This window comes from Colias croceus, chromosome 2, assembly GCF_905220415.1.
Source record: "Colias croceus chromosome 2, ilColCroc2.1".
Lineage (NCBI taxonomy): Eukaryota > Metazoa > Arthropoda > Insecta > Lepidoptera > Pieridae > Colias > Colias croceus.
The window spans coordinates 890,268-916,031 of NC_059538.1; the positions used below are offsets into that span (position 1 = coordinate 890,268).

At 33.1% G+C, this 25,764-nt stretch overlaps 1 protein-coding gene across 5 annotated transcripts in view; it reads left to right on the top strand.

Annotated features, from left to right (window-relative positions):
- Positions 1-3,666: 3,666 nt before the first annotated feature.
- The window catches only part of LOC123698759 (innexin shaking-B-like), a 59,457-nt gene continuing 37,359 nt past the window's right edge, over positions 3,667-25,764 (top strand). The window contains exon 1 of one of the 5 annotated variants that reach the window (XM_045645527.1): positions 3,667-3,940. The gene's annotated coding sequence lies outside the window, so the exon portion shown is untranslated. Of the gene's footprint in view, positions 4,034-25,764 lie in introns of all 5 variants that reach the window. The other 4 variants (XM_045645518.1, XM_045645556.1, XM_045645537.1 and 1 more) reach the window with 4 other exon arrangements.

Below are 25,764 nucleotides of genomic sequence, written 5' to 3' on the forward strand. Positions count from 1 at the left end.
GTATAAAATTCTAAAAAAAATAGAGGTGATGCATGCTAATTAACTCTTTCAACGATTTTTGGTTTGATCAAAGTATCTCTTATAGTTTTTGAGATAGGTTGATTTAACTGTAATTTTACCAGGTGTATAAATTGACATAATAAGTTTATTATATTTGCTGCTACGGAACCCTTTGTGCGCGAGCCCGACTCGCACTTGGCCGGTTTTTACACGATTTCGTAGAGATATTAAGTTTAGCTGTTTTACTTTATAGCATAATCTGAATATATAGAAATGCCTGTATAGAGATTAGAGATCTGTTTGTGACGGTTAACCTTAGGATCATTTCAATTGTAGAAAACCCATGGTTAAGTCCAATTTTTTGTTACTTCACAAATTGATGGTTTCTTTTCTAAAAGAAAAAACTAAATATACCTACTTATAAGGTAACGTAAATATTTGCCTAATTGCTTATTATTTCAATGTTTTTGTTCCTATAAATCTAAATATGATATTTAATAACAAAATGATTTTACGGAAGCGCGAATTATAAGTTACTAGTCAAGTGAACTGGATGCAAAGCCTCAACCGCAGCTAAGTTCTCGTAACTTATTTCCATCTAGTTCTAATTTGTTACTTAGTTTTCACTTAACTGAATGGATCTCGAAATCTTAATACATGTTTTTTGTACACTCTGTTTTGTATAATAAAATATATGACGTAAGGTGCATTATTGAAAAGGAAGTGAAAAAAAATACAAATAGAATATTCTTTCTTTGTTAATATGATATTTGTAGAATATTCTTTCTTTGTTAATATGATATTTGTAGAATATTCTTTCTTTGTTAATATGATATTTGTAGAAAATTCTTTCTTTGTTAATATGATATTTGTCGTGAAATTCAAATATAAAGGTATAATATTATGTCGATATTTTTAATGATGGACATTTGCAAGATAAAAGTAAAAATAAAACGAAAATTAAATTGAAAACTAAGCTTCACGAACCGTTGAACTGAAAAGTTAAGAACGTATATTCGGATCTCAAATAAAAATGATTTGTTTCATTGTAAAACTATTTTGAAAGTACTATTTAATAGTCTATATCACTAAGGGCTGATTTTTCAATCCTTGGTTAAAACTTAATCATCGAATAACGTATTAATCTACCATTTCAAAAATGTATTCTAATTGTCCGTATTTGACAGTTAATACTTTATTGGACGGATAAATTTTAACCAAGGATTAAAAAATCGGCGCTAAAACTTAAATCGCCGATTTCCATATAAATTACACATAACAGCATCAAACAAACCAATAAAAATCATATTTCATCTCTGTTTATACCACGATTTTATTTGTATGCAGAAACAACACACAGCCAATAAATATAATAGTGTATAAATCACAGCTAAAAGCATGCTGGATGGACGTCAAAAAGCTGTCAGTAGTTGTCAAAACAATTTTCAGTTAATATCCACTTGACAAGCAATCGGTTATTTTGGTGTCTCACTATGATTTCAAGGTAATGTAACGATAGTGAAATTTAAAGCCGGCTACTCACCTACCTGCCAGGGGCAATATTGGGATTCTACTCTTAAATGGCTCCTTAAAACTGGCTACTCACTTACCGCAGGTAATTGCACCTTAATTGTGATGTGTATAGGCAAGCAGGGGCCATTTAGAGAATAGATGAAATTGTTCCGATCGCAGTCCACCGAGATTGTCCCTGTGGCAGGTGAGTAGCCCGCTTAAAGTGGTGTTGAAATGTACCGCGGGTTTCCTTGTGATGACTGATGATTTGTAGAATCGGACTATCGTTGTAGAATTTTATAAACATGAAAGTTTGTGAGGATGTATGTTTGTTCCTCATCCACGCGAAAATCACTGAATGGATTTGGATGAAACTTTGCTTTTGAATAGTCCGCGTGTCCAGCTGCGGCTGAATTCCTACTATGAAATAAAAAAATAAAAATAGGAAGATTATAGAAAATGCATGCTGCAGTACAGAGTTTGCTTATTTGTTCAACTTATAGCTTACTTGTACTTATACAGCAAATATAAGCATAATGAAGCAAATTTGTAAGCTGTATTCTATTCGAAATCAGATCCTAAATATGTATCGTATTGTTAGAATTGCATCTATAGAAAATACTAATAGATAAATATAAAAACTTAAGCCAGAATAGAAATCGGAACAACATTAGCAGTTATAACAAAAAAAAAAAAAAAAAAAAATTGAGCACTTTTCAATGAGCTTTTGAAAACAATAATGTTTAAGAAAGTCTATCAATTTATATTTACCTCGCCAATCCATCATGGGCGTCACAAAGTTTGTTTAAAACTAATTCTTACTTGTATAGTGTTTCATGAAATCTTTGGTAAATAATATTAAAGAACAATCGATGATTATTGCACGTGTAAGTTTCTTTGACAATGTTTATTATAACAGAAAACAAAATATGTAGAGATGCAATATGCATTATTTCATTATCACTACATAGTATAAAACAAAGTCGCTTTCTCCGTCCCTATGTCCCTTTGTAGGTATGCTTAAATCTTTAAAACTACGCAACGGATTTTGATGCGATTTTTTTTAATAGATAGAGTGATTCAAGAGGAAGGTTTTAATATATAATTTATTAGGTTTAAGTCAAAGCGGGCGAAGCGGCGGGCGGTAAGCTAGTATGTGATAAAATATTTTAACTCAATAATATTACATAGAACCTACAACAATGTCACACACGGCACGATCTGATCCCATACTAAGCTTTTGCTTGTGTTAAGGAAACCAGATGGCTGATAAACATACATAATATAATCTTAAATAAATACTTATATAGATAATTAACGCCCAGACACAGAGCAAACATCTATGTTCATCACACAAATATTTGCCCCGGGTGGGAATCGAACCCACGACCTCTGGCTTGGAAGGCAGAGTCACTACCAACCAAGCCAACCGGTCAGTCAAATTTTAAAAGCACTTCAGTAATAGATAAATTAAATATAATAAACTTCCCGCCCGCCCTTGCACAGCAAACTGAGACCTTTGTGCTAATCCAGGTTACATCAATATATGTAAGTGTTATCAATATGCAGTCAGCTGATTTGCTTGACTTAATATTTGATCTATCACATTTATAATATTATGTTGTTTAGAAAATTATATGATACTTAATATATTAGAACGTTTATATCGGTTTTGGTTCGTGGGATGTTTCTATTATATCAGTCTAATTTAAATGAATTCGTAGAAAAGTAATAGATTCATAAAGTGACTTGCAGAAAATTTTTAATGATGAAAATAAAAACATTCTCTTATCTATTTTTAACATTCAAATAAAATATCTTCAGTGAAATCTAAATAAATAAATCAAACTCACTGATTTCTATACAACTATACTAATCTAAACATTAAAACATTTTAAAAGTAGATGAGTGCGAAAGAAATCATGTTTTCAGTGCGCTAAAACATCTTAATTCCGTGTATATTATATCTTATAATGTAGGACCAGAGTTTATTAACTTTATCGTATAAACATCGACGTGTTTCATCAGCCGACCTAATAACTTCAAATATTATGATGTTATAGGCACTGCGACTCGTGCGAGCATTGCACGCCCCAACTTAAATTTATAAATAGACTGCACATCGCGCCTATGTATTAAACGCAAGGAGCTTTTTCAGCGAGGCCGCCGGCCGCCCAGTCGACGCGAACTCTCTTGCGCGCCGCTCGCGCTCAAACCGCACGACGCTCCCGCCAAAAACAACTGTCAAACTCGATTCGCTATTCGAAATTTTCTTTTTTCGCTTTTCGGCCCGTGGCGGGAAGTCTTTTGGCGCGTCCACGATTTTGTCATCAGTGAGTGCTAGCGACAAAACGTTCGAGCTAATCACCGCGCGTAACCGTGTTTCAAAAATAAAACGTTGCCGATTCGAAACCGGAGCACCTCGAAGGTTAATGACAAAATAAAAAGCGTGCATTAAATTGTGTCTGAGCAGACGTCACAGCCAGGATCGTCCTTTCGTGCACGTGAGTCGATGGTGAAGGTTTGGTTTGCAGGAGGACGCTGCGAAAGTTTTCACATACACTCAATACTCATATTATGTTCAAACTCAGAGTTAATACCAATCTTGCGGAGGTATAATTTAAAACAGACATCATAATTCCGGCCGAGTTCGAGCTCATCAAAACTTCGCAGATGTCTGGGCTCCGCTTCCTTAATTATAGCATTTCCTAACCTTAATTGTCTGATTTTTCATGCCGAAGCAATTTACGTGTTTCGAAACGTTCTCATAGTTCATCGCACCGGCGTTTGGACAATGTTGACCCATATTAGAGTGAAACATGTACACACTGTACACAGATTACGGCCACTAATCATTTTTTCAAGCAACGTCCGAGGCTTGTAAATTTTCTTACTTCTGTTATGTTTATGATACTGGATTAATCTCGCTGTAATTTATGTCTTATTTACATATTTATTGGCGATTTGTATTGGGAATTGGGAAAGTTCATTATTGAAATATGCTTCGTGCTTTCTTTTTAAGATTCCGTATTTATGAGGAAAAATGGCCTTTTGAAAGAATTTGATGTCTGACTATTTTACGATTTTGGTCATTATCACAGTACTGTTTTACAAAAGTTAGGTTATATTGATTCTAGAAAGATCGGTTTATATTAATTGTGTAGACGATATTTAGTTACTAATGATGTTACTCATATCAATTTACTAATTTCAATTCGATTTGTTATTATGAATTATGATTTATCACAAGTGAAAATACGTTGCATGTCAGGTTGCACTGGCAATTATAGTTAAGCGAAGTATGTTATGAATAAAAAATGTAATTGCGTAATATAAAAAATAATCCCAAATGTGGCTAACTGAACTTTTCCTAGAATTTCCACGACACAACGTTTTTAACTGGAGTTTTCACGAAAATTGTGGTATTATAATCGAGATACATGCATAAAGTTTTTGTGACATATGAAAGCAAATCCAGATTTGGGTTTTTTTGTAAAATACTTTTTTTTAATGTGGACAGATTATTAAATTTACTAAAAGTGAATGATCTATTAAACTTATGTATTGCCTTACAGTTCCAAAAATATCATAATATGTAATTTATCGACTAAGTATATATATCCTGAATTATTATGTAGATTAATTATGTTTGTATTTTTTTTGTCAGAAGAAAATATTTTTTTCTCGTTTTGTAATTTTATCTTCGATTGATGTCACCAAATGCTATGAAGTTGAAACAAAACAATTTTAATAATGCAAAAAATTTTATTTTGTCCAAACCCAATTTAATTTTTTTTTTTTGTAACTGAAGAAAAAGGCTTTTAGTATATATTATAGGCTTTTTCAAGTCTTAAAGAAACTTATTAGCCTAATGAAAATATATAATTGAGGGCAATATGTCAAACGTAAAAAACAACAACGAAATTGAACACCATACATAATCAACATCGTATAAATCCAGAACAGCTTGTTGCAACAAATTGTTCCATGCATCCGTAAATACAACATTAGTACTTGTACCGAATTGAGACATTGTACCGTCAACTCATAGAATGGCGCTCACAAGCCTAGCTTCCGTTTAAAACATTTTCCGCAAGGGGCAAGCACTAAAGAAATAAAAGTTATAACCCTGTGATCTTGCGTCACGACGATTAGCCATTCAAACGCAACATTAAAAACTTGAAAAGAATTACGGATCATTCGTCTGAACCAACCTCACGTCGCATTTCATAATGCCGCAATAAATACGCTTATTTATTTTCACTGAAACATAAAAAACTTTTTCCTCATTAAACCTCCTTGGTTATCTAACGTCGACATTATGTCCTCATTTCCCTGTTTCCGAACGCTGCTTATTGACAAAATGGCCGCTTATCTGTGGTCCTTTCTGTTTTCGCGCGCTTTCCTCTGTCAGTTGTAATGGCCGATCGGATTGATGGTAGTTGGCACCCGTTGATTGATATAGAACGACCGCAGTTATGAGTGCTAGATGGTGCTTTAAACGACGCTAAAAGATATAAAATAAAAGTTATAGCTGAAACTTTCACCCGTAAAATAAATATCAAATAAATAGCGTTGATATGAAGCGTTGAAAAATGTACCGTAATATTTTCCCAGTTTCATCGGACATAGTTTTAGACATTTTTGTAGTAATAAATGTGTAACAAAATAAACGAATTTTTTGTGTAAACATTTTCATATTGTTTTGCTGTTAACAGTTGAACAATAAAATTTTATATTCATCGTTTTGGAATAGACGAATAAAGAAAATTAAGTCTCGACAGTTGTCTAAATGGCCATTCTATTCGCGTTAAAAGTGTTTCTACACAGCTGTAACTACTCTTTCATACTATCCAATGCTGGATAATTGAATCAGGTAGATCTTGTATTTAATATGAATTTAAACTACCTACGTATAAACTGTTGACACCTCTGAGCTATCAATTATTCGTCAAAGACATTAACTGCAATTTTATAGCTTTGCTCAATATCAACATTTACGGAACCACGACTTCCTCTGCTAATTTTCATATATACGTACCTTGACATGAATTCTATGAAATAATTTTTTGCACATTCGCTAAATTCAGCGAGCGCTTTCCACTCTTCCAGTTAAAGAATGCTTCTGCATAGTGCTTACTTGAACATATTTATATTTTAATTTTATCTGTGTTTTGTTAAACGGCTTTTAATAACACGCTTTTATTAGCTTCACTTTGCATATTTGTATGTAGCCCCACAGTATCAACTCCTTCCTCTTGACCGCATCCAACGTCGAGCAGCTCGAATTGTCGATGACCGTAGGCTTTCCGATAGGCTCGATCCACTGTCAGTGCGGAGAGACGTTGCGTCTCTCTGTATACTGTACAGAATCTACTATGGGGAGTGCTCTGAGGAATTGTTCCACCTTTTACCAGCCGCACAGTTCCACCACCGGACCTCACGCCGTAAAAACCAGTTCCATCCGCACCATCTGGATGGTTGGCGCTCCACCACTGTCCGTTTCACCCGCAACTTCCTTCCGCGTACGGTGAAACTGTGGAACGATCTGCCACCTGCGGTGTTCCCGAACAACTACGACATTGGGGCCTTCAAGAAAAGAGCGTATTTGTCCATTAAAGGCCGGCAAAGCACCTGTAACACTCCTTGTGTTACAAGTGTTTATGGGCGGTGGTGACCACTTAACATCAGGTGGCCCACCTGCTCCTTTGCTTGCTCTGACATAAAAAAAAAAAAAAAAAAAAAAAAAATGTAACGACTTTAAGCTCGATTTTGACCCACTTTAGACGGACAGATTTAATTCAAACTTATTACTCTTAGCAAGGATCGGCAACGATACCTTATTTTCATGCTATTAAAGCCTGTTTTTTAGTTTTATTTAAGCTATACACATTTATACTTCGATTGATAGTGACTTCGGTTGTGGACAGGGTATGACGTAATCTGGATAATTAAGTCAACCCCGTTTATTCTAGAGCAGTTCATAATTTGAGTATTTTTTGAGAACTTGTCGGATTTCCTTATAAATTACGATTATACAAAGTAATTGCCTAGAGGGATAGATGCATTTTATGCCTTTTGTGAGAACTTTTGAATCTAATATTTTGTATCAATGTTATTTTACAATAAATTTGTGTAATTACTAAAGATGAAAATGACGTGTTGATAATTTTATATTAGGTAGGTATCTATAATTCAAATTTAATTGCGCTTTTATACGCTTACAAAAAATCAATAAATTAAACCCTACCACAGACTATCTACTCCCGCAGAAGCAATAAAAAACCAAAAAAGCCAGTGGAAAAAAATATCAGAAGCGGGCGTCACGTGTGTAGGTATTAAAGTCGAGCATTTACGTTTCTGCCTGATTTATGGGAATCCAATTGTATTTGCAGGTTCCTTACTCTGTGTGAGATAGATAGTGGAATGCAAATATATGACACGGTTTCTTATGTGTTGTTTTATATTTCATGTTCATACTAACGGCTTTACTGTTTGGTCTGGAGTAGCCTATAAGTAACTCTTTAACTTTCTAACTATATGATATCCATCTATAAATCTATTTATTTTTATAAAGTATTTTTATTAAGAAATTAAACTATAAAATCGCTCCCTTGCGATTTGAAAGAAAGAAAAATGAAATTGGGTCTATTGAAGTTTTAGAAATTATAAGGTTTAAGCTTATTGTTTTCATAATTGCGACATTTAAAAAAAGCTTGTTTACTATACAAATGGCAAAACAACAAACATTACCGCATATAGTTAATATGAAAAGCGCAGATACCAAACTGTCGCAAAACACTTTTTACCTTTTGGCGGAATCCAAAGTATCTGTAACAGCCATTTGGCATACGTTCAGTTTTTTTAACTGCACCCGAGATTTCTTTAAAGTGCATGATAAATGAAAGGCTTAGGTCCAGAAGTTAGAATCATTCATATCTATGCACTTGATGTATTCACGTATTCAAGATGATATATCTGGGCTTGGAGATATGAAGTTTTGTGCTTTGATGTACTTTTTTAAATATGTAAATTATTGTACTATGGTATATTTTAACTGTACATGTGATAGAGGAGATTTGGTCTTCTGATTTATTAATTAAATAAAAAAAAACTTAACGACTTTTAAGAGAAAGCGTGACATAGACATCCTCGATAAATTAACTTTCCAATACAATAAAACATTTTCAATTCAATCTACTACTTCCTGAGATTATCACGTTCAATCAAACATAATATAGTATAGTGTATATTAGTACAAACAGCCTATTTAGTAAACTCCAGTCAAAATACATAAATACATGAACAAAATACATGAACTCTTGGCCGTCATCAAAAGACCTCGTAAATTCAGTAAAAAGGGATGAAAGACCCTTAATTTTTGCTTATCTAAACAATAAAGAATTGGCGCTTGACTGGCCTCATGCAAATCAAGTGCTCCAGCCGTGGATTATCGCTCAATATTTGATTTATCAGTTCTTTATACCAATATTTGAGTTGCCTGCGTATTGGAGTAGTTTTGCAATTAAAAAAAAAACTTTAATAATACGAACGTGAACTGTATTTTGAATGTATATTCATCTAAGGTTTTCAACAACTGAGAAAGGGGCGGGCAAAGTATATCTGTACACTTGGCAATAAATTATTTTATATCTTATGTAAGTAAGGTAAACTGTCTTGTTAAGACGGTTTGATAGTATTACAATAAAAGAAGGTAATAGACTTAATCCTTAATTTTTCTACTACAATTTTTGTTACGAAACATGTTTTTTATTCTCTTTCTCTCTCTCTCTCTCTCTCTCTCTCTCTCTCTCTCTCTCTCTTCAGCCTTTCTCCGTCCACTGTTGGACATATGCCTCTCCTAAGGCACGCCATTTGGCTCGGTCTTCGGTTTTTTATTCATCTATCCATAATTTGCTTCACAAATGCATGGTACTTTCACTTCAGAAATAATATTACCGTCATTTCTATTGCATACAACGCTGAGGTTTAAGGTTACTCAGGCAATTGCTTGTTGGTAGATGTCATTGTTTTAGCTTCGATATACCGGTTTCATAGCGATGTTTTCCTTTATCATTTGAAGCAATAGCAATCTGAACAATGCGTAGATTAATTGAAAAAGAAAATGTTGTCTCCGACCCGGTTCGCTCAGAAAATATCTTAGCTAACTATCAAGTTAGTGCTTGACTATTATGTCATTTTATAGCAGAGAACCTCTTCTGGACATATAATATCTTTTCTAAAATGCCTTATGACGTTATAGTTCAGGAACACTGAAGGTGGATTGTTATTGACGACCACGTGATGTTAAATGGACACTTCTTTTGGACAAATAAGCTCCTTCTTAAATGCCTTATGTAGAAGTTGTTCAGGACAGCGAAGCTAGACCCTTAATGATGACCACATCATGTAAAGTCAACCACCTTTTCTGGACACGTACACTGGACTTTTCTTATGACGCAGTTCTTCAGGAACATTGCACACCACCTTTTCTGAACTTACCTACACATTCTTCTTATAAGTAGTTCTGCAAGAACTATCGCAAGCAGATCGTCCTATAGCTTCAGCATACCTTCTCAAATAACATTTATATCGTGTTTACTGCAAAGTGATAATATTCAAGCATTATCTCTAGACCGGAGATTTAATTCCAGTTCCCGAAATACATTTCTACCGAATGCATACCGCATGTGTTTATTTTCATAGCGTCCGATTAACTTTATGCGAGTTGTGCAAATACTGTTCATATAATCGTGATGGAGAATTTCTTGCCTTTCATTTGATACTAGCAACTCCACCTGGCTCCGCCCGAGTTAAATTTTAATTTGTGTCCGGTATGAACACAAATCAAAATTTAGTCAATTTACTTAGTTTCTATGTCATTAAGGATTCTGCTTTCTACTGGTGAAGAATTGGTTCAGCAGTTTCGGAGCAATAAACAAATTATGCTAATAAATCATTTCCTCTTATAAAAACTAGCAACTGCCCGCGACTTTGCTCGATTTTACTTATGCATTGTGGTAAATGTTGAAACAAGATTTTCCATCTTTTATTTATTCTCGGTCAAGTTTTTCTTAAACTCTTAGTTATAATTGTATTAGATCTATGTTCAATAACATCAAAGGTTGTTTAGCTGTTTAAAAGTGATTTTGCGTATAAACAATCAAATATTCAAACAAACAACACTCTAAATTGTTTATATTGAGATATAATGAGATAAAAGCCCGTCAAATGAATTCATCAATTTTTAAATTGTATATATTATGTAAACTATATAAGCGGAAGTTTTATAATTCTAGGAAATTTAAATTGATAAAATATTTATACACTAATAAGCGAGAGAGGTATAGTTACGAACCAACATTAAAAACGTTATGTAAATCCCTAAATATTCACTGCAGAGAACGCTTACATATTATAAACATGTCGGTAAAACCACTAGCGATGCATTTCTACATTAAAGCCAAATCCAGCCTCACGTTTCACAGATTAATTCAGCATAGTCTATTTTATGATATGGCAATAAAATTCTTGATTATCTGTGGCAAATGTCAATCTCCATAAAAATAAGCGTGGCTTGACGTTACGGTAGACCGCGACTGTTACATGAATAAGTTAGGTTATTTATAACTTTACTAGCTGCTCCCTGACATGGTCCGTGTTTTCTTTGATTTTATTGCTGTTAGTGTTGCTAGCTTTTGGGTAAATCGATAGTAATAGGATTTGTGTTAACCTTTTTGGTAAACCTTTGAATGCTGGAGCTATATTTTATGCCTTTTTGTGAATTGAATGCTATCATTTATTTGATCAGGCAATTTTTTTCTTGCCTTTGTCATCAATATCAATTTATTCCAGTTTAAAACCACTAGCAAACTGCTGAAACATAAACGATGTAAGAATACTGTACATTTTCTTCCTATCTCTTATTTAAAAAAAAAAAAACACTCATACGACTCTCACTCAGGCGACTCTTGTCAAACTGGCAGTACCTAAACACCATAAATCGATTTTTAAAGGTAGTTTTAAATATAGTGCGACTAAGTGCTGGAATAATTTACCGCCTCCATTACGAAACTCGAGGACCTTATCAAGTTTTAAACATGGCTTTAAAAAGCAGCTTCTTACCGAGTTTCGTAACCAGCCTTAGTCGCATAGGATATTACAGGGTACGATTGTGTTTATTGTTTATTGTGTTATATTGTATTTCATATCTATATTACCTATATGTAAAATTATGTTATTATGTCTTGTTTATATTATATTACTATTATTATTAATATGTACTTGTGTTGTGTATTCTACTAATTATTATATATTTGTATATTACCTATATTTAAGTATACATGAGAAATAATAATACGTATATTTTATAATTCAAGTCTATTGACTGGCACTCCAACAAGGGGCTACTGAAAATCAGCGCTTCACAACAAGTGCAGCACATGCTGAGTAGCGACCCTTTTTAGCACCACACTGATTAGGAATAAGTTCTATTTTTTTTTTCTTTTTTAATTTGTTGCTTTTGTTTTGTGTTTTTTTTTTCCTTTTATTATGTGTGTGGTGTTGAATAAACTTTTCTTCTTCTTCTTCTTCTTCTTCTTCATACAACATTTTTTGGGGATTTAAATTTTTTTTGGGTTTTAACAATATTCAGTCCACAAGTTTGCATGCAGTTTATAAGGTCATAGGTTATATTTAGAAAGCAGTTTCAGCTGGTTTGATGGAGATGAAAACCGATAATGTGTAGTGGAGTCGAAGAGTAAGAACGTGCCTCGTCGCGAGAAATAAATTAGAACTTATGCTAATTGGTGCTGTTAATTGGATATTGTGTAATTTTCCTAGGAAATGTGTTGTTTCTATGGATGATATATATGCCTACTTAGATATACTTGATGACACCTATAGGTATCATTCCGTGAGGTGTTTGTCTGTCAAAATTCGATGCAATTTAAAAGATTTTTATTCTGTTATTGATGAATTAAGTTTTTGAGATTATGAAAAATATAAATATGAAGAGAGTAAAATTATATTTTTCGTAATCTGTGCTCAGAGAAATGTAAAGAGGAAAAAACGTCCCATACTCATGCGTGCATATTTATAATATGTATATTCTAAAGTCCGAAACTTTTACGTAAAACTCAAGCATGTGCTGTATGATATTATTTCACATTAAAGCATGAATTTATTTACTACATCAGTCCGTGTACAATATGTATTCAAATCTCAAAAATATATTGAATTGTCACCATTTTAATCCACCACTAAACCCTAATTTCCAAACCACCTATTAAAAAAACCCACACATTTCACATAGCACTATTTAACAGTATTACAAGAAGCGCTTTTATACCATACAAACGAAACAACGTTTTTACATGTATGTAGTGACAGAGTGACGTTCATTATATGAAGCTCGACCAACTATGGCCCTTAGCTTTTCTAAGTTATTTAGTTACAATGTGATGAATACAAGTTTCAGAGGTTGAAATAAAAGTTTGAGGTTCAATTGTGATTTTTTATCTAAAAATTATTTTATTCAGTACGGTTTTTATCAGCTTCATTTGTATGTTTGTATGTAACCGACTCCTTACTCGATTTTGACCCACTTTAAACGGTAAGATTTCATTCAAACTTTGTACACTTTTCAGGGATCGGTGACAATACAATAATATCATATTGTGATATAGCGTGTCTTTAGTTTTTTAACTATATTTATTTATTACGACGTGATAAATGCATTTGAGAAAATGTAATGGTTTATGTTTTCATGTTAAAAATAGTTACAAACAAATGTTATAGATATTGAAAACCAAACATCAAGAGGAAGTGGTGTTCAGTTAGTTTATAATAAAAAAGAATGATTGAAAATAAATGTGGTGTCCGCCCGCCTAAGTATATCGAATGGCTATTGGTTTTAATAATCAGTCTTCTTTATATTTAAATTTACATTATTGCTATTTTTAACATTTCTGAATAATAATTTTGTACGATTTATCTATATGTATATATTGTTGGTAGAGTCGATAACTCTATCTTTCTTAGAAACGAACTAAAGGAGAATGCCCATGAAAGTATGGACCACAGTATAGTGTTGCATCAATGCCTGAGTGGTTTTGGAGGGTTCTTCGATATTTAAAAGATTTTTACCAATTGATTTTTTTGTGATAAAAACAGGGGTTTTCAATATATTGAGAAAAATGTGAATTAAACTCAAAACTTAAATAAACCCGATTTAGTTAGGTTTATGTGTGATTTAGGTAGTATTTTATCGTCTGAAGGTTATTTTTCGTTTAACATATTTAATCTCTGCGTAGAGCTTATGCTTTCAGACAAAGTCTATCTGTTCATCGGCTAGTGTAGGTAGGTACCAGAAATCTTCCGGGACGGATTTCAAGAAACCCTAAATATATATTTAAAAAATGCCAATAGAGTTTTTATTCGGTTTACATAATATTGTTGTTGTTGTTTGAATCATTTTTTCACTATAGTCCTTTCCACCTAAGATGATTTCTGTGACACATCGATTTTTGACACGTGTAGAGATGTCTATACTGAAATCGTATCAATTGTTTCCGATAATCGATAATATTTTATATGGAAATGAAATCGATTTGAATAAAGTACCAAAATTAGTTTTTTCGGCATTTCGCCAACAATTAACTAAGGAAACTTAGCAAACAACAGCAAAAAAAAGTCAACAATAACAATTAGTAACAATAACAGAATATCACGTAAAGTATCAATATAAAAATGCAACTTGTATACAAGGCTGACGCACTCGTACAGACGATTGACTCGAATTAACAAACGATCACAAGATGGGCGCCGATTATATGATTTCCAACTCTATGATTTTTCAACGATCCATTTCATGTACACGAATTGCGTAGGCATTATATTTTTGTGTTATTTTATTTTATTTTTCATTATATTGAACTAAACAATACTGTTTTTTATTTATAAGCTTAAGATGTTTCATTTTCATATTTTTGGTAATAATGCCGCCATAAAATAAAAATATTATGCACTAAAATTATTTTGGCGTTTTAAACATAAAATACGTAATTCGGAACACGACGAAGTGTCACAGGAATCATCATAGGTGAAAAGGACTATACATATTCGAAGAAAGAAACAAATAAGAAATAACTGGTTACCTACCAAGCTATGTCATAATAATATTTTTTTATATATATTTATATTATTTTACTTCACTAACGTAAGCGTGGGTATTTTCGGCATGTTAAGGGTCTTGCAAGTTTCAGGTGGATTTGTAATTTTTCAGGGTTCGGTATCGGAACGAAAGCTTTTATTTAAGAACGTATAGTTCTTTGAGAAAAGAATCGTGTTATTTTTACGATCAAAAAGCCATTGGTTTTTTTTTAATGAATTTTCTTGTCCACCCTTCATTTGCGTGCTATTTCGTGTTAAAATTTTGCCTTGCGTCTAAATTCGTGAATTCGTGTTGGCTATTTCGTGATAGTATTATAAACGTTTATTGTAGGCATTGATTGTGAAAAATCTTTATTTTAATTAACTTAAATAAGGGGCTTAAAATGAAATTAAGAGAAATAATAATAAATATGTTTTATTAATATTGGTAGGTAACATACAATCACATGGATTACTAATTACTAACTCTGCTGTGGTAGTATTATATTAAGTAGCATTTAGTTTTATTTAGGGTTAAAACTTATATTAATACTAGCTTTCCGCCCGCGGCTTCGCCCGCGCATTCAAAGAAAAACCAACGAAACCGCATAGTTCCCGTTCCCGTGGGATTTCCGGGATTGCGTCATTTTCCCGGGATAAAAAGTAGCCTATGTCCTTTCTCGGGTATCAAAATATCTCCATACCAAATTTGATTGCGTGATTGCGTGATTGAGTAACAGACAGACAGACAGACAGAGTTACTTTCGCATTTATAATATTAGTATGGATGGCTCCTCCGTGGCACCTACTCTGGCGTTAGTGAGGGCCTGGCTCATTCGCATTGAGATAGTTGGGTTCCTTTTCAGGAATCTTTCATACCAGTCTCGTCCGGGAATGCAGTCTTTGAACGGATTTGCTCTATTTAATTCCCGGACGAGCTTCCCTACCGATAGAAGCAGCTGTTCCTTCGATACTGGGAACCCAATATCTGCCATATGGAGGACCCATTTCACTATTAATTCTTCTTCATCTTTTGTGAGAACTGTTGCATGTCCAGCAGGATTGGTATGCTTATTCTTCAATTTATCTAGTAACGTTTGATATGGAACTTTATACAGCTTGGAAGCTTTATAGGCAGTTAATTCACCGCTTATAGTTTTAAGCAAAGCATTTTGCAACTCTTCATCTGTATAATATTTCTTGTACACCTTTGCCATATTGCATGTTTCTGAAATGAAACGATAATTTTAAGAAGTATCCTATAATATTATCTTATATTAACTAAAAAGTTTTTTAGCAAGTGGGTAACGTAGATAATTTTAAACCGCTCTTTAAAAGTAAATCCCATGTCAAAAACTGCCCTAGCCAGTACAAAGTGTAAACAGAATAAGCGAAATGCCCATAACGCCCAAATAGTTTATCCTATATTAAGACCATTTTCATTGAGAAGTAATTAAAAACAAACACATTTCAGGATATTCGTTCCCTTAGGTCTCCTGACTAAAAAAAAAATACTATGCTCCATGATCTAGCAGTGCACGTGCCTGGTCTCGTGTAAGTACCTAGATCTGCAGAAGTGTCAATACCTACTTACAATTCCCGGCATCTAACTTTAGTGCTGACCGATTAGGTGGGGGATGTCAAAAGTCACTACTCTTTTCCCTTCGTTCTGCGCATCCCCTCTCCTAATCGGTCAGCGCTAAAGTTAGATGCCGGGAGTTATACTTAAGTTAATACCTGCTCAAAATAAAAACAAACAAACTTAATTTAGCACCCACGAATTTACCAGCAACGCCCAAAAACTGTGTAGGTTATTTCGTGTTAGTCGATTTTACATATTTGCGAACTTATTTACTGCAAATCATTATCAGAAAATATAAATACACTAATGAGTACCTTATACACCAAACAACTTTAACTTACTAAAAATACAAAGCAAAAAAAAAGCGTTTTTGCATAAATGTTCAGTGAGACGAATTTGCCTGGAACGTCCAAGTTAAGGGAAACTTCAATGTCATATTGTAATAAATCTGTTCACAAAATTATATACCGAATTTCCCCTGGACGAACAATTAACTATTCTACTATTTAATTTTTAGGTTAGTTTTATTATAAAACGTTTATCTGAACAACAAACGCGTTATAAACTAATCAGTAAAATACTGCAAATTCGGGAATAACACGAAGTAGCCTACTAAGGAATAATAATCTGCTGGCTAATTCGGCAGTCGAAATTTCGCTAATTTTAGGAAATCTATGCTATTAAACTACCCGAACTTGATATAAGATCAATAGCAACAAAATACAGAACAGAATTAACTTAATATCTTGATAAATAGACTTACCTGTATCTTGTAGGGGTCTTATAAAGTTTCGTGTACGACCTTACGCTCTCAGTAAGCACGCGCGGCTATCACAGCTGTTTGAGGCCGACTGTCGTTTCGTGTGTTTTGTTGCGTTCCGTTTTGCCGTGAAAAATTAGGTATTTTGTTTTTTTGGTAGGGTAATGTTTATAGAACACACAATAAAGTTTAGTTTTAAAATATCTTGTCAGAATTTCTTAATTTAGAATCGAAAAGCAAAACACACGAAATACCCCACTAGCCCGAAGTAACCCGCCTTTACCTTATCTATGTTAAAACAACCTACAGTGTATAAACAATACCTTACATAGTGATATTATGTTAATTGATTTTTTTGTAATTCAATGAAAACAATAATCGAAAATATTATATTTAGCTATTTACCATAGTAAATGTCATAATAATTACCGCTTGGTTACCGTGGTAACCGGTAATGGATACTAAATCTATGGTAACGGATCTAAACAATTACATGTCTTATTAGATTTTAAAAAACATTCCCTGATCAAAATATATTTGCCGATAGTACGAAGGCCTCTAAATTGCCGAGTTTTTTTTTAATAGTATTTTTATCTTGATTCATGAAAAAAACCTGTACCAAAAATGTAAATGGTAATGGACACTAAATCTATAATAACGGATCTAAACAATTACATGTCTTATTAGATTTTACAAAACATTCCCTGTTCAAAATATATTTTCCGATGGTAAGAAGGCTTCTAAATTGCCGAGATTTTTTTTAATAGTATTGTTGTCTTGATGCATGAGAAAAACCAGTACCAAAAATGGGCATTCTCCTTTATATTTCATATACATAACTCGACTTTCGTTTAAACGTTATACAGTAGCATGTCATCTATCTCATTTATCGCTATATCAAATCGTTTTATTCATAGTTTAAACTCTATTGTTACATCATGTATGTCATTGTAATGTTACTTTCTTCGTCATTTATATTTCCACTAGTGGTCCACCCCGGCTTCGCCTGTGGTACATATTTCGCAATAAAAGGTAGCCTATGTCCTTTCTCGGGTATCAAAATATCTCCATATCAAATTTCATGCAAATTGGTTCAGTAGTTTAGGCGTGATTGAGTAACAGACAGACAGACAGAGTTACTTTCGCATCTATACATATAATAAATCTGTAGAAGGGTCAATTCTGTACATTGAAAATATTGAAAAAATAACTAGCAGGGGGTGTTACTGGATCGATACCAAACCCAAATATGTGATTAAAAAAATTTTTGTCTGTCTGTCTGTCTGTCTGTCTGTCTGTATGTGAAGACATCACGTGAAAACTACCGGTTCGATTTCGATGAAACTTGGTATAATTATACCTTATTATCCTGGGCGTAAAATAGGATACTTTTTATCCTGGAAAAATACGTAGAAAAAAAATTAATCTCAATTTTTCAGCTATCCATAGACGTTGTTCTGTAGTAGGTACCGCGAACACACGTTGCGTATTATTATAGACCTAGCCGTATTTGGGTCCAATAGATATTTATAAGATGTCATTGTCCGAGTTACTCAAAATGGAGAAATAAACCACCCACGCAAAGACCGACATCCGCGCGGACGGAGTCGCGGGCGGAAGCTAGTTTATAATATTAGTATGGATTATATTAAATTTACCTCATCCTTTCTCTAACAAATCCAAAACCCACAACCACGTAATTCCCAAATAAAAATATACAAACACAAAAAATAGTTCCCGGAAGAGCGAAATCATTTGACTCAATCCGTACTACGAAACTAATGAGTGAACTAAACAATTAAACAAACGTAACCTTGTACAATTATTTACCCTCGTAAATCGCATAACATATGTACTAGTTTATTTTTTTAATCCCAGTAACATATATGAATGGAGTAGGTATTTGCTGCCCGATGTTGAATGCTGCACAGCAGACGTTTGCGCGAAGGATGTATTTAAAAATGGCACATTTAACCTCGTGTATATATAATTTACGTCATTACTTCTAAACGATGTAACGATACCGATACCGATATATCGGCTGATCGGTGTCGTATCGGCAAAATCATGTATCGGTACATCACTACTTCTTATTATAACTCACGCGGGTAACTGTTTCGAGTTTTGGACATTTGGAGTGCATCGGTTGTTAATAGCTTTCAGTTTCTAAGTTCATACTAGTAAATTCATAAGATTAGTTGTGATGATAACTGGCAAGCAATCTTACTTAGAAAAATCTTTATCATTAACTTTTGATTTTATAACTCTATCTATTAGTTTTATTTACTCCTTACCAGTCTTACTGATCATCAGTAACATCAAAGGTAATTTTGTCGCCATTAAACTAATTCTTTTTATAATATCTGAAATAAAAAAACTCGTATCTATGATCAACACATTTGGAACCATATTTAAGCAATAAAATTCCATCTTAATTTAATCATTTTGGTACATTAACAATATAGTTTATTATCATTATTATGACTCAACAATAGTACAACACTATTCCGTTAAATTATGTCAGCTCCTTGCCAACAATATGACAACACTATTTTAAAGCAAATTTACGTTTTTGTCAACGGATTATAAACTGTAGAATGAATCGCTCTGGTCGCAATTATGACCTATTATTTTCTATTTTTCATTCATATCTTTCAAGCCCGGCTTTTAGTAAATAAAATTATCTTTCAGTGATTTTAAATATCTGACCCACTTCCGGCGAGCTCATAGCTTTTACATGAACATGTTTCTCCGCCTGTATAGATGATTTTATAAATTATTCAACAAAAAAATGCCTAGGTAACAAATAAACCGTGATGTATTTAATTTTAGCTGAAAGGTAAACATCACGTAAACATAAACAATGCTCGGATGTGTACATAACCTCAAAATGTCAATGTCATCAAAAACTATAATTGCCGTTTAAAAAAACAATTCCATCCAAAACAAAACAAATACAGCGAACGAAAAATTGAAAAGCCATAAAACATTTGTTTCCCGCGCGCTCGTAAACTATATTTAAACTAGCAACACCTATTTTTTCACCGCCAAACTTAACTCACAGATAATCTCAAATAAATAACTATAAATATAGGTTTGTGTAAATAATTTAACGGCCCCGTAAGATGTATATCTATGTGATCGATACGAGTTAAATTGCCCTGATTTATATTCCGTCTTATTTTGTTTGAAATAATCGCTGTAGTATTTCAATATTAGTGTTTCCTACGTTATTATATCTTTATAATGTCGATGATTCACTCGCAGCGTATGTATATTTGGGTTGTTTCTGTGTATATTTTTCGGCGCGTAGCATGCGCATATTGTAGTCGTTTTCTACAACTATGTTGGTTAATAGGGCCAGAATAATTAGTGTATTTCGTGATAATTGAGTTTTACGAGAGAGTAGCGGTTTGTAAGCATTCTCCTGTTACATTCAGTAATCGAATTAGCGATTTGGAAATTGTGTTGCGTTTTGTTATAGATTTGTGGTAGAGCACTGGTTAGAGGCAAAGGGTTATACAGTTTTATGAATGTAAATTTTATATAATAGATATCCCGGAAGGTCTTACTAATCGTTTTATGTATGGAGAGGTATTAGCCGACCCTGACCGAGACTTATTAAATAGTCTAGGTTCGAAGGTTGGTACTTAATTTCGGATTAAATAGGGTTGTCTGAAATAACATTTATTTTTCTTTTACATGCGGATGTTGGTATTATATGTATGCGGTACGTATATGCCTTTAATACATAATGAATTTTCACCTGAATAGATTTGAATATATATGCGATACATATACTTAAGTACCACTTGTATGATGTATAGCTTACTATTCAGGATTTTCAAAAGCCGCTCAGTTTTCACCAATTATTGTTGTCCAAACATATATGCACAAAAAGCCTAACCCGCCAATTGTTTGCACAACCTGCCTTGTTAAAGAAATGTAGTTAAAAATAACATTGTCACGACGTCAATGCCACTATACAAGGCCAATGCAACGGCTCTAACGTGTAAGCAAAACTTTTAATCTCCTTGGCAAATACTCGTCTTGTATTATCAGCTTAGCCTTGTAAAGATGGCACTTGGCCTTCGACATGTGATAATAGATTAACATGCAAATTCACATCAAAGATCTTTTGTGGCGTGATTGTTGAGTGGTCAGTGTTAGAGGTTTTATTCGTTCGTGAATATTTTTTTGTTTTGCCAACGAATGTTGTGACATTCGAGGGCTTACAATGTTTTTCATGAACCCGTTTGTTATCAAACTCTTCTGAAACCGCTTGATCGGTTTTTATGATTTTTTTGGGGTTGTCCGGTGGGTTTAATTGGTCGTAAACTATTTTTTATATCCGTAGTGATAAGGATATCCTGAAAATCGTTTTTTCGGAGTATGAACTGAAACTTGGTGGTCGTTGGCTAGTGTATTTATACCTTTTTACTTATATTTTACAGCCTTATATGTATAAAGTATCAGACGTTTGTAAGGGTCTTTATTATGAAAAGAGACTGCATGCAATGTCTATTCAGTGTTTTTTTTTTTTTGGTAAAGCGAGAGGAGAATAGCACGTTTTTATTTAATAACCATAATTGTGTTTAAAAAAATGAAATCTGAATTAAAATTTAAGAATATATTTGGAATATGTATTTGAAAATGCTTTTTATTGAAACCCATTTCAAAAGTAGTTCTTTTATACTAATGTTTCTTAGCAAAACTAACAACAACATAATAATATTTTTACGAAAGCTCAAAGACTTGTGTTATCCGCCAGCTTTTCGCATTGTATTCTTGAATTTAATTGTATTTTTTAATTGTATGTTAATTTTTGCAACTTACAAAGGTAAATATTATGATATACCTTTCTAAAGTTTTTCACAATAAAGCTTAAGAGCTTTCTTTGTAAAGTAAAGCCAGACACACAGACCATGAATTGTACTTAATAAATCAAAAACAAACACAAACAGATACAGATAAAACTCAAACACTAACCTTACAGGCGTGTCGATTGAAAAATCGAATAATTTATTTTGGGAATCGATTTATTCGCCGAGATAAGCTAAGTCGATCCATTTGGTATCGAATGATGTATCGGGATCGCCCTATCGTTCCTAAAATAGACTAGTGGGTTACAAGTGGGTTAAAACTTGATGTTTTTATATGATTGTTAAAATGGAGTAACCTGTTCTTATAGCGTTTAACTAAAACTGTGCTTTTTCTAAATCCATCTTTTCGCTAGTTTTAAACTAGATTTTCGCCCGCGGCTTCGCCCGCGTTTGCAAAGGAACACACATAGTTCCCGTTCCCGTGGGATTTCCGGGATAAAACCTATCATATGTGTTTATCCAAGTTACCCTCTATATGTGTGCTAAATTTCATTTCGGTTTAGTAGTATTTGCGGGAAAGAGTAACAAACACACACACATCCACACAAACTTTCGCATTTATAATATTAGTAGGATAGGATAGGATTGAGAAAAGTATGCAATATGGTTGCTAATCTAAACAGATATTCAATATTTCTATTGCGCAGGTCGCAGTCGTATTAAATTCTAAGCCGATTCTAATAGAATGATAATCGTCTTATCATTTAAATTGAATCATTTTATCTTGTTAGTATTATTAAATAATACACTAGCAGACCCGGAAATATAAGACCATTTTCTTAATTCATTTTTTAAAAGAGTACTTCTAAATTTATATAGTTAACCTGACATACATGAAAGACTACTTTTCCTAAAATAAACGATAGGAAAACGAAAACAATTAATTTTGGTGAGTATTTATCTGCCTTAGCATTTCATTCATTATTCATTTCATTCATAAGAAACTCTTCTTAATTCTATTTCACTTTGTCGTTACCAGTAAAATGCTATTGTGTTGCATGCGAACGTTTAATATCATTTTTAACAATCTGCTCATCTTTTAAATCAAATCCATTTATATTAAACCAATCTATTAGCTTCTATTCATGACTAACAGCTCTTCAAATGTATAACAGTTCCCTAAAACTATTCATGCTTCGCCTATCTGACTAGTTCTCCCAGAAACGGGGCCGTATCAAAAGATTATCCAAGAAAGCTCTCAACTTAAATTGTTTCATTCAAACGCATTGGCAAGCGATCTGAGGAACACTGCATCAATCATATTCAGACTGCAGATCAATGCAAGCGTATTAGTATTTTAATCACTGACACACAGGTCGAATCTGGACTTATTGGCAATCCTGAAACTGCTGCTGAAAATAATGAGTCAAATACACATTCAGTACAAAGATGTGAAGTAAAGAAAACAAAAGACGCAGTAGGAAGTCTAGATGTTCTGTTTGAAAGAGATAAATATTTAGATAGAGGTTTAACAGATAAATTAGCGCATAATGATTCTCATACACAATTAATTGAAGCTACAACGAATGGGTTATTTGTTGATGGACGCGTAGGTGCAATCTTTCTGCTAGATGTTTTCTTTGATCGTTGGGAACGCGTTAATTTTTGTGGATGCTCCTCTGATGCATTCATTTACTCTATATATAATATGGATGACGTAAGTGAAGCTTCTTTTAACAAGATTTATCTGTACCTCGGAAAAAGTTATAGAGTGCGTGCGTGCTAAAATTTTATAGTATTAAAACTTAAAAGAAACCGAATCAATGTAGTTTAACGGGTACACACGCATATAAATTTTGTTGTGCTTTTATTTCAACAACAAGATTAATTTTATTTTTTTCACCATACGTTGATTTTACTTTTTATTCCAGGACCTAATCAATCAAAGCTCAGGTGCTTGTTTAGTTTTAGAGAAATCGATTGAGTCATTATTGCGTAAAATAGCAACAGACATACAAACTTTCCTTTTTTCATTTTTCATTTCTCCGTATTAAGTCACTACTCATATCTCGAATCCTGTTTATTATAGTAGGATATATTGTGCATATTTCTGGCTTCACGTCTTAGAACGGAATCCTTGTAACGCGACTCCTGTCCATGTCCTAATGTAAAATGGACTTACAGACGTACGTGTGCCAGGAAATGGGTTAATATTCAGATCTGAAGAAATAGTAAGTCTTCTTTAATACTTTGCAATCTTGGACTTATGAGCTTTTGGATTTCTGAGGAGCAACGTACATTGTACGGCTTAAAGGAATATGTCTAGTAAAGGAATAACTCCATGACGACTACTATATTCTTCCGTTTTTCTTGGTAGAGAGGTTGTTATGTGAGCATTATGAGGTCCTACAATTTTTGATAAAGGCAAATAAAACATAGCCGAGGTCTGGAATGATCAAATGGCTCATCATTTACAAGCTCAATAAGATTCTTCTCCGCAAGGACAGATGGTAATTCGGTTTTATTTTTTATGTAAATAAACAAGCTGGCCTAATTTTACACTTAAAGTTGAGGTGAGATGAATTGTAAATGGCAATACATAACACTGTAAATATGAAGTATGAACCAATAGTATTTTTGAAATTGATGTAACATTTATGGATGTGATGTTCCCTTTACTCAATAGGTTTGCCAATTATCGTTAAGAATAAAGAAAACAGACGTTCATGGCTTCTTCAAGTACAATAATAATCGTGGAAATGACCGAAAATTAGTCACTTTCCTCCGGATGTTCTGGTATTCGCGACGAGCTTAATAGTCTGTGAGTCATTTTCCTGGGTTAAGGGATGTATAGGATCGTCTTTTTTAATGTTTATATTTTCTTTTGAACAATCTATCTAATACTGGGTCACATATTGTAAAATAAATTCTTGGTACGTTTGACGAAGTCATTTGTTTCAGCTTACTACACCTGTGAAGTATTGGGATCATTTATATTTTCGTGTTCATCGTGTTTCCATTGCAAAAATACTTCAATAAGGGTTAAGGCCATTATAAACTATGCTATCAAGTGTGAAAAGTTACATGCAAAACTTTATAGACAGAGATAGTGCACATAGATTTATAATTTATTATTCAATTCGTTTCGACTTTTTATTGAGTGTTTATAGGTAAGAAATAATAATTTAATTACACAAAAGTGTGAATAATATGATTCCAACATTAATTCTATAACAACTCTTGAATTTTAAAAATATATTACGTACTTCGATCCAACAAAAATACAGATAAAATAAAAATGATATGTAGTCACAAATAAGCACTAGATATAAAGAACACTGCACTTTATCGTTACGATTCAGATTTCAGACGGAATAAAATTATATCTCCTGAATACGATATATCTTTCAACAGTGGAGCGAGTACTGAATAATGAATAGTGCATAAAGACGTTTCGATACTTTTACCATGATGGGAGTCTATTAATGTTGCAATAATATTTCTTACGATCGACGTAACATCAGAATAATTATGTTTCCTGGAGTTTTTCGAACTACGTTTACAAACTGAACAGGAAATCTAAATAATATACCTACGTGATTATGTAATTGCAAAAAATACAGAACAGTACATGTAAAAGTAACTAGTCAAAGGTGTGTAGGTAATAAATGCTCTTCTGACGCATTTTCAGTATACAAATTGCAACAAGCTGGGCATGAACCTAAACTTTTTATACGTCACTTTTTATTGTAATAAAAAAAATCTTTTAAATCTCTTTGACTGAAATCTTGTTCCATCTGTTGATCAGCTTAATGTGTCGTGAACATGAGTTTTTTTTTTAATCTTTACCAAGTATATAACCCAGGTCCTCTCGATTCTACGACTACGCGTTAATCACTGCACTGTACTTCGTATGTGGATAAAAAAATCATTTT